Here is a 10,909-nt window from a genome sequence, read left to right as displayed (position 1 = left end):
TAAGTGGAAGCATAGAGTAGATGGCCTTACTCAACACAATGACCTTGAGACCCACCCACAGATGTTGCATGTATTAAGAATCTGTCCCTTTTTCGTTGCTGAGTAGTACTCCCCAGGGTCCCATCTCCTTTGGACCAAATATGTGAGCATGTCAGGAAGCTTGGTGGTGAGGCAGCTTGGTTCTGGCAGCTGACTCTCTGGTCGTAGCTCCAGAGAACAAGTGTGTCTCCTGAGAGCCAGACGTGACTTCCCTGTCCTGTCCATCACAGAACTGAGACTGTCCCATGATGTTAGGCCCACAGCTGGGTGTTGGTGATGGCTCCCTGAGGTCCACTGCTCCCACCTGGGCTAAATGGCCCTTCATTTCTGCAACAAGGTCCTTCTGTGGTTGACCGGTTTCCAGACGACTCGCTGATGGTGTGGGGAAGTGCTCCTCGGACTCACTCTGTAGGCACAGCTCTGGGGCCTCCTTTTGAGGCAGGTCTGGTTGGGGCTGGGTCAGGCTCGGGAGTCAGCATTTCTGACAAGCATCCAGGTGAGGCTGCTGCTGCTGGTCCAGGGACCACTCTTTGTGAAGCGAAGGTGTAGAGGATGGAGGTCGGATTCACCTCAAACCCCTTCTGCTGCCAGACCAACCTACGACTTTTGTCCCGTCCCCTGGCCTGGTGAAGGACTATGACAGGGGTGGGCAAACTTTTTGACTCGAGGGCCACAGTGGGTTCTTAAACTGGACCGGAGGCCTGGAACGAAAGCATGGACGGAGTGTTTGTGTGAACTAATATAAATTCAAAGTAAACATCATTACATAAAAGGGTACGGTCTTTTTGTTTTTAGTTTTATTCATTTCAAACGGGCCGGATCCGGCCCGCAGGCCGTAGTTTGCCCATGGCTGGACTATGAGCTTTTCCTTCCGACCCAGACCATGAAGACCTCTTAGCAAGACATCTGAGGAAACCATCTGAAATAGTATTGTTCTGGGTGGAGGGTTCAACCCGTCTGAATGAAGCCTAAGGGTTTGTTCACGCACAACCCCATGCTACCTCCCCTTTTCCCTGGGCCTCTCTGCTGTGGCATTGAGTCCTCAACCTCTCCCCTTTGTATTGTTCAGGGTTGGCAGTAGGAGGAAAGCAGGGCGTTTCTGTTTATCTTAAGACTTTAATGAGGTGTCTTTCTGCATGCACAGAGCCCCCTGAGAGTGGTAGGGACACCCAGGAGGGAACAATCAAAGACAGCCATTGCTTAATGCTCACTTCACAATACCCTGATAGTGAAGAGGAATGCATGAAACATCTGGTCCATAATGGCCCTGTGCCATGGGGACAGAGAAGGAGTGGCAGGATTGTTTCTACAATCCCTCATTATTTTCTTTCCTTGTCAAGGGAATGGCTGCATGTTCAGCACTTCAAAGCATCCCTCTCATACATGGGGGATGTCGGGGGAGTTCAGACATTGTTTTCTGTTGAACACGTAACAAGAAAGTACATGAAGTCTGTTTTTCTAAAAAATTCCTTAGGCCAGGGAATGAATCCCTGATATGTGAGGGTTTTGGTTTAATGTAAGCCGGCTGTGTGATATAGTCGCTTAGAAGAGGGCGTTTAGGTAGAGGCTGCATTGACAGAAGCATGGTCGCTGGGTGAGGAGGTGATGGTTCCACATCTGCCCTGAGAGATCCCTGCTGAGTTGTGTCTGTATGAGTCAGAGTTCTTACCAGAGAGCAACTCTGGCTAATTTAAGAAGAAAGTAGATCTATTCAAAGAAAGCCCTGGTGAGGTCATTGCTGCCACCACAAAGGCAGAAATCAACAATGGCGGTTCCACAGCTCCCAGGAGATCCATTTCCATGACTGCTACAGCTGCCATCATCTTGCATCCAGAACTCACCCTGCCCCCAAAAAGCTCAATGCCTTTTTCTCCGCCTGCACTATGAAGGACCTGGGTCACATGACTGGTCCCGGCTGCAGGGGAGACTGGGAGTGTCAGTTCTCACTACCTACGAGGGAGTAGGGACAGAAGGGATTTCTGCAAGTACAGAAAGATGATGGGTAGGCATGCACGTGACAGATGCCCCCTACACTTAGTGAAGGTCACAGAGAAACTGCAGCCTCGTAGAAGGAAGTAGCCAGGTGAAAGAGCAGCTGAGGGAACGGGGATATTTGGCCCATAGAGGAGAAGACTTGGGTGGCCATCATGGCTGCCTTCAAATAGCAGCAAAGATGAGAGGAACTAGCCTCCTTCAGTACAGCCCCAGGGATTAAACCTGTTCCAGTGACCGGGTCAGATTTCACCTGAGTATAAATAAGGAATGTTGCCCGGCCAGCGTGGCTCAATGGTTGACTCTCAACCTATGAACCAGGAGGTCACAGTTCAATTCCCGGTCAGGGCACACGCCCGGGTTGTGGGCTTGATCCACAGTGTGGGGCATACAAGAGGCAGCCGATCAATGGTTCTCTCTCATCACTGTTGTTTCCATCTTCCCCTTCCTCTCTAAAATCAATAAAAATATTTTTTAAAAAATAAATGTTAAAAGTCAGAGCAGAGCCTTCTAAAGAGAGAATGAGCTGTCTCAGAGGGTAGTGAGTTCCCCATCACGGGCAGCATTCAAGGAAAGCAACCACTTGAAGGCGATTCAAGCAATAAAGGGAGGATTTCAATGTTGCTTATAACTCAGGGATTTTGTCATTATTAGTTCTCTCCTTCTAAAATTAATCATCTACTTAGCCTCAGAAAACAGACCAGTCTTGATATATCCTATGCGGAATTTATAATGGCCTCCCAGCCTTCATTTTTGCCAGTGCTGCATTTTATTAAAGCCTGGAACCCTATTTATCCTCATCAAGTTAGTGAGGCAGCACGTCAATTCATTATTCTTACTTATCTAATACAGAAGGAAGAGAAATGGTCTACAAAACCTTGACAGCTGGGAAGAGAAAAAGTGGCCAGAAGCAATTCAGTCACTGAAAAATGAAATTCCTTTTTATAAAGAGGGGGAAAAATGTATTTCAGTAAAGCAATCAAGTTAGGGAAGGGCCGTTTCTGAGAGTGGAATGAAATCCAGGTATGTGAAATTGCACGTGTCAACATCGCATCTCTTACACATTTTTCAAACCAGACTCCACGGAGAAAAACCCGGAGTCGTGCATCAGCATGGCCACAAGCGCCTGGTGAGTGAGTTCCCCCGTCAGCCTCAGTCTTCCCACCTACAGAATGGGAACGTCTCTGCACGAACACCGAACACCGCAGGTGAAAGAGAGGCATTCTTGCAGCCATGGTCGGAGGGGGTGCTCTGTCCAGATGCAGAAAACCAGGCCCAGCAAGCAGGGAGGAAGAAGGGGGAACCAGGCTGCCTCCGATCTTACCAATCTTATTGCTGATTGGCTGAATCCACCTCACCCACAGCCTCAGGTCCCCAGAGGCTCTCAGCCACCCAGCCCCGGGGGCAGCCCAACCTCCTACACTGTTGGGTATGAGGCATCATCCACTGGGCTTCAGTGTGATTCGTGACCCTCTCTTGGCAGTGTTGCTTCATAGAGCTCCAGGGACCCCAGCATTTTGTTCATCTGCTCTGAGCTCCTAGGCAGGGAATTTTGCTCGGTGGCTGTCAGCTGATTGTCCTGTTTCGTCCAGTGCCTGACCTGCGTGCCTCTGTGAGGGGATAAGAGAGAGTTCTACGGGACTGAAGTATTTTCAGTGCACGGGACAGCGATGTGTTCTCCACCCTTATTTTGCTCCTCTGTTTACATCTTTGCGGGCAGAAGTTGGCAGGGCCAGTTTTAGAGAATGACTTATTGTCAGATGCTCCCCAGAGCTCCATGCCATACGACCCACTCGCTGCAATGCGCACACATATGAAAACCAGGAAAACCCAACACCGCTCTGACTCGGCCATGATGGCGAGATCTAACGTCTATCCAGTGTTTACTCTGTGGCAGACATCGAACCAAGTGCTTTCAATGCATGGCCCCAGTCCTCACTGTGAATCCTACGTGGTAAGGATTTGTATTCCCATTTTATGGACAGGAAAACTGAGGTGCAGACAGTAAGGCTAACAAGCTAGTAAATGCAGATCAATTATATCCATTAGCCTATGGTGGAGTTGATTTCACTATATGTCATTTCACCACAGTCCCAAGAACCTATTGATGTACAGCCTCTCAAAAGGAAAGAGGCAGGTTGGAGAAGAGGTGCAGAACCGTAGAATGGCTCTAGAGGATATCTGAAGAGGCGGTCCAGTGCAGTGTCAGCAGGACAGGTGCTAGGCTCTGGGTCAGACAGAGCGGCATTCAAATCCTGGCCTGATCCTTACTAGCTGTGAGGTCTTGGGCTCCTTACTTAATCTAAAGCCCGTTTCCTCAGCTGTACCATGGGCACGGTGGTCCCCAGGTGTCCAGTGAGGCTGTGTTGGGATCTGAGCATTAGCCTGGGGTACAAAGGATACACAGCAGTGTAATGATACAACTCAAGCTCAGAGAGAGCAACTAGGTTGCCCAAGGCCACACAGCATACTTGTGGCACCTGGTCCAGTGTTCTTTGCACACCAGCTGCTCTAAGTTATTCCCATACAGTATGGGGCCCCTCTATCCCCTACCAGCTTCCTTCCCAAATTTCCCATTCCAGGGTTTCAGGTAGGTTTTAGTCCCCTGCCAAGGCTATGCTGCCATACTCAGTGGTCCGTGCCAAACTGGGTGAAGTGGGAACAAGCAATTCGTGCAGCTACAGTTCAAAGCAAGTGATGGGGGAAGGAGGGAATGTTCAAGTTCCCGTAGTGTCCACTAGATGGAGCCACACCTCTGCATTCATCAGTTCCCTTTCTAGACAAGAACATGAGTTGTCTTACAAAGGAAGAATTGAGAAGATTCAGGCATTCACTCATTCATTCATTCAATAAATACAGGGTGTCCCCCCAAAAAAATGTATACACACTTTAACAGCTGAGGGCTCAATTTTTAAAAACATGAAATATCCTATATAATAAAAGGCTAATATGCAAAATGACTGAACAGAGGAATGACGGGTCACTATGATGCGTACTGACCACCAGGGGGCAGACACTCAACACAGGAGCTGCCTCCTGGTGGTCTGCGCCCCCACAGGGGGAGCGCCACTCAGCCAGAAGCCAGGCTCATGGCTGGAGAGCACAGCGGCAGTGGCAGGAGTGGGCCTAAGCTGGCAGGTGAACATCCCCCGAGGGGTCCCGGACTGGGAGAGGGCGCAGGCCGGGTTGAGGGAGCACCCCCACCTCCCAGTGCTCGAATGTCGTGCGCCAGGCCTCTAGTATTTTAATAACCACTGCCTTTATAATTATTCAAAGGGTGTATACATTTTTTTGGTCCACCCTGTATTTACTGAGCACATCCTCTAGGCTGGGCATGGTGATACAATTATAAACACTGTACTTAAGAACACACTTAGAGTTAAACTTCTCTGCTTCTGTAATGGATCTCACAGCCATGCAACCACTGTATCATTCATTCACTCCCTCCTTTCCCCCTTTTTTTCACTCCATCCTTAACAAGGGTCTACTGGCATCACTCTTCTGTTTCTTCCTCAAATATTGACTTGGCATGTGTTCTCCGAGCTCTGGGAACCCGAGGATGGATCAGGTGGTCTCATGGAGGAGACAAACACGGGATTAGTGTGCATTCGGCCTGACCTGCGTGGTGACTGATGTTTGGCAAAGGCTGGTTGGAGGAACCCAGAGCTCATCATTAGGATCCTTTAAAAGAAAGCCAAGTCATTTCTCCATTGACATCCTGAAGGGGGTGCTCAAAACCTTTGCCCCACACATCCTTTCTCTGCTTCTGGTGAATAATTGGGCCCATGTACCTCTCCCTTCCGAGATCCTGGTACTGCCCCCAGGCTGGGGCTTGAGACGGCAGGGAGGAGACTGCCTTTATCACAGCTGGGGCTTTGGCGAAAGCCTCACTCTTCCCTGGGCACGCATTTCTGCCTTCCTTCCCAAGAGAGGCGTGTGGCTGCAGGGAGGACCACACAAGACTGATGTCAGAAGACCTGGGCTCTGGCCTCCTTCTTGGCCCTTATATGATATGTGGTCATGGATCAGCCACATCCTTTTCCTGGGCCTCAGTCTTCTCATCTGTGGCAGATCAAATGTGGCCACAAATCCTTTACAGACCCTCCCACCAGCAGATGGCAACTTTCCCCACTTCCCTCAGTCCCACAGTCAGCCACCCTCTAGTCCAATTCCCCTCATCCTCCCCCTCAATTAGCCATGTCACTAACAGCCTCCAACTGGTTTCCCCCACATTCACTCTGCCCACCCCCCACCATGCCTTCTACACCCAGGAGATCAGCTGACAGGAAAACACAAATTGGGTCAGGTCACTTGTCCGCCATCTACCCCCTGGTGCAGGCAGCCTCCCTCCCATGACCTGCAAGACTGTGCAGCACCTGGCTCCCCGTCAGCCTGTCTCCTCCTTGTTCACACTGCTCCGGCCTCATGTCTGGGATGGTGACCCCAGTACCACACAGCTGGTCATCAGGAGGGAGATTGGAGCAGGAAATCAAGGAAGAACTTGAGGTGGAAAGCTTACTGAAGTTCTACTGTAAGATAAACACCGAAGCGTTACCCAGAAGTGAGTGGGGACAGAAGGCTACGCCTTGACCCTTGGGACAGGGGTTTTCCTAAGAGGTGGTGATGGTGGTGGCGTCAAGGAGGAGGGGGTTTGGGAAATGTAGTTCCTGGTGGAAGCCGAATGGTCAGAAACCTCAGCTGTCACCCGGCAACTGGAAGGTGGACAGGGGGAGTGAGTCACCGATCAGGTTGCTGCATCCACATTTGTTTGTACATCTTCTTTTTCCCTTGACTACACACCTGTGAGCCTCCACTGCAGCATAAACTCTGGCTGGGAAGGACTGTGCCATATTCATCTTTGTAGCTCTTTCCCAAACAGAGCTCTGCACAAAGACGGCAGAGAAAGTGTCTGATGAATGTTGTAACAGTTCTCGCCAGCCCACTCCCGGGAGCAGCCCCCCATTCTCTTTTAGAGAGCCCTCCCTTCCCCGTTCTCACTCATGTGCTCCATGTAAGCACTGTCTCCCTCCCTGGCTCCAGGCCTGACACGTGTGGCCCAGACCGAGCCAAGAAAACATCCCTTTCTCCTGGCCATGGGGACTGGCTCCGGAGCGGGCAAGTGGCCATCCCGAACCGAGGAAACAGGTGAGACAGAGAGAAGGGAGGATAAAGGCAAATGCTTTCATTCTAGGCTGCAGGTGCTAAGGGAGAGGTCTAATCCTGATGACATGGCTAAGCTCCTGGATCCAGCTTGTCTGACAGCCATTTACGTCACTGGAGTCTAGAGTCACCGAAGCATATGAATCCCATACCTTGCCTAAGGCAACTGGAGGTGGGTTAGCCATCACCTGCATCCAAAAGAGCCCTGACAGGTGAAGAAACGAATGAACGACTTTACCTGAACATTGTGCCACAGGGAAGGTTCTGTCCGAGGACTCAGACAGGACCTTGCCCTTCACTCTCTGACACGGGCGAACTGCCCACGGTCTTGGGACTTCAGTTTAGAACTCTGATATCATTCACTTACACAACACATATTTATTGGCATTTATTGCGCTGTACACCGTGCTAGGCGTTGGATCTACTGTGGTAACAAAACCCTCATGGTCCCTGTTCTCATGAAAATGGAAATGAAGTTCAGTTCTAGAAACGTAAAGTTCATTTGGATATACCTGTGTTTATCACTGTAAAATGGGTGGTCCAAGTCTCTAGCTCTAGCTGCTATGAGTCCTTCAACTCCTTATCTGCTAATATCATAGGGTAACTGGTGGAGGGGAAAGAAACAGAGCTAGTATAATAAGGGGAGGGGTATCACAGGCTTCGCTTCCTTCCCGGCGCTCAAGGCCAGTCAGAAATAACGCTTATGAGCCTAATGACACATGAAACAACAGCCTGGGGTGGGCCTGGGTCCAAGCCTCCGGGACCTTCAGCTCTAAGAATAGCCAACATGCTACCAGGTACGTTTTTTTCTGGCCTCTGGCAAAGAGACTTTTCTGAGTCAAATATGCTCATCAGTGTTCCCAAGAATCAGGCTTAGAAATGGATTTTAAGCCCATCTCTTTCAATTCTCGTTACAAGGAACTAAGAATGCCGACTGCAGTTGGGTTTTCACTTTTGAAGGGAATTCACAGCTTGGGCTGAAGCGGCAGTGTCAGCTACAGGCCCAGCAGGTAAATTTAGCAGGTCCTAAACAACCGGAGTCCTACTCCACCTTCTGTTATTTAATTTATTCATCCAGGCAACAAATCTGTGTCAATTGCCCACTCTGCACTGGGCACCATCGTAGAACAGCCGCTGGCTCATAAGGGAGCAGCTCAAGGGGAAACAGATCCAGAGGCAAATTCTCAATACAAGCCCACTCCCGCCTACCAGGCCCACACACCTGGCTAAGCCCAGCCAGATGTTACTAAACCAGCCTCCACTAATAATTCAGCTAATGTGCTCTATTCTAAATATAGCATGCGTTCTTGCCTGTTCCATTTATTATTACTGCATTAAAAAAATGACCTCAAAACTTAGCGGTTTGGTACTTAATGCCGCTGCCCTATACACTTAAACATGATTAAAATGGTAAATGTTGCCCTGGCTGGTTTGGCTCAGTGGATAGAGCGTCGGCCTGCGAACTGAAGGGTCCCAGGTTCGATTCTGGTCAAGGGCACATGCCCAGGTATCGGGCTCCATCCCCAGTGGGGGGCTTGCAGGAGGCAGCTGATCCATGATTCTCTCTCATCATGGATGTTTCTATCTCTCTCTCCCTCTTCCTTCCTCTCTGAGATCAATAAAAATATATTTTTAAAAAATGGTAAATGTTATGTTATACTAGTGTGTGTGTGTATATATATATATATATCATAATAAAAATTATGGAAGGATAAAAAATAATAATGGTTTGAAACAACCACTTGACTAAACTCATAGATTCTGGGTGGGGGTCAGAACTTTGGGCAGGGCACAATGGGATTGGTTCATTTCTGCTCCACGGTGTCTGGGCCTCAGGAAAACGCGAAGGCTGGTGTGAACTGGTGTCTGGGCACTGCAGTCATCTGAAGGCACGTCCATTTACATGTCTGGGTTGACTCAACATCCACGATTGTCTACTGGAGCCCCCACATGTGGCCCCTCCGTATGGCTTGGCTTCCTCACAGCATAGCGGCCTCAGGGTAGTCAAACTTTTTAAAAAGCAGCTCAGAGCTCCAAATATGAGTGTGTAAGGAAAACAAAACAGGGGCCAGGGGAGCAACCCATTTGTAACCTGACATTGGAAGTGTCATTTCCGTCAAACTCTATTGGTCGAATTAGTCATAAGCCTACCTAGATTCAAGGCCAGGGGGTGGGCAGAATTAGACTCTGTATTTTGATGGGGAAGTACCAAGATCACATTGTGAAGATACTGTAGCCTTTTCTGAAAAATGCAATCTGCCTACCACCTTTCTAAACAGGCCCAAAGCAAAGAAACCACAAAATCAGCAGGGGTCCTCAAACTACGGTCCTCCAGCCACATGCGGCCCGCCGAAAAGAAAACATTTATCTGGCCCGCCGGGTGTCCTGCTTAGCAGCTGACTTGTCCCGGGCCCGCATGCGCATGTGTGGAATGTCTGAGGGACAGTGAACTGGCCCCCTGTTTAAAAAGTTTGAGAACCTCTGGTATAGAGAAACAGAGCATGGGAAGAGGCCCTAATAAACATAATCTTCTTTACCAAAGGATTAGCAATTCACTCCTGAGATGATGGCTCCTCAGGCTGGCAGGGTGCCAGGCGCATTAGGCTGAGTGTAGAGTTGGTGTTTAGTTGTAGTTCTCTCAGTTTCTGTGTGTGTGTGATCTGAGGCGGTCACCACTGGGACCTTTAACTTCCTCATCTTAAAAGGGGAGGTAATTCTTTTAAAAATATATATATTATTTATTTGAGAGAGGAAGGGAGAGGGAGAGAAAGATAGAAACATCAATGATGAGAGAACCCTTGATGGGTTGCCTCCTGCACGCCCCACATTGGGGATCAAGCCACACCCCTGGCATGTGCCCTGCCCGGAAATCAAACTGTGACCTCCTGGTTCTTAGATCCACGCTCAACCACTAAGCCCAGCCGACAGAACAGAGGTAATTCTTGATCATGTTCATCAGTGTTGTTGTGAGAACCAAGTGAAATATTGTATGTGAAGACAAATTTGTTGCAAAGATGTCCACACATTGACCCCACAGGTGGACAGCCCTCTTTGGCAATACAACTGGGAAAGACCATGTCTTGCCAGGTTGTTGTTGCCACCACTCTTTCCCCATAGTAACCACTCTCCTGTTTTCCTTGCCTGTCTCAGAGGTAGGAGAGCCAGCTGGAGCTCAGAGAGGGCAAATGACCTGGACCGGGTTGCACAGACAAAGAGATCAAAACCCAGATCTTTCTGGGATGCTCAGACTTTCCATTCTAAAGTCCATGAGCCACTGACATTTTTAATAGAGGACTCTGACTTCAGCTGAGAAGCATGACACAGATTACAGCCAGCATCTGGAGTCACAGTACCTGGTTTAGATTCTAGCTACAACACTCATTAGCAATTAATGTGTCCTGGTGTTAAAATGGGAATAAGACTTCTCACACCAGGGTAAGAAGTAACCAAGTTGCCCTTGTTGGTTTGGCTCAGTGGATAGAGCGGCAGCCTGTGGATTGAAGGGTCCCAGGTTCGATTCTGGTCAAGGGCACATGCCAGGGTTGCAGGCTTGATCCCCAGTGTGGGGCATGCAGGAGGCAGCTGATCAATGATTCTCTTTCATCATTGATGTTTCTATCTCTCTCTCCCTCTCCTTTCTCTGAAATCAATAAAAAAATATATTTTTTTTAAAAAAAGAAGTAACCAATAAGGCACGTAGCCCTGGCCCACGTGGCTC

This window comes from Myotis daubentonii, chromosome 2 (assembly GCF_963259705.1).
Source record: "Myotis daubentonii chromosome 2, mMyoDau2.1, whole genome shotgun sequence".
Lineage (NCBI taxonomy): Eukaryota > Metazoa > Chordata > Mammalia > Chiroptera > Vespertilionidae > Myotis > Myotis daubentonii.
The sequence above is the reverse complement of the archived record's forward strand: the minus strand, read 5'-3'. Positions refer to the sequence as shown.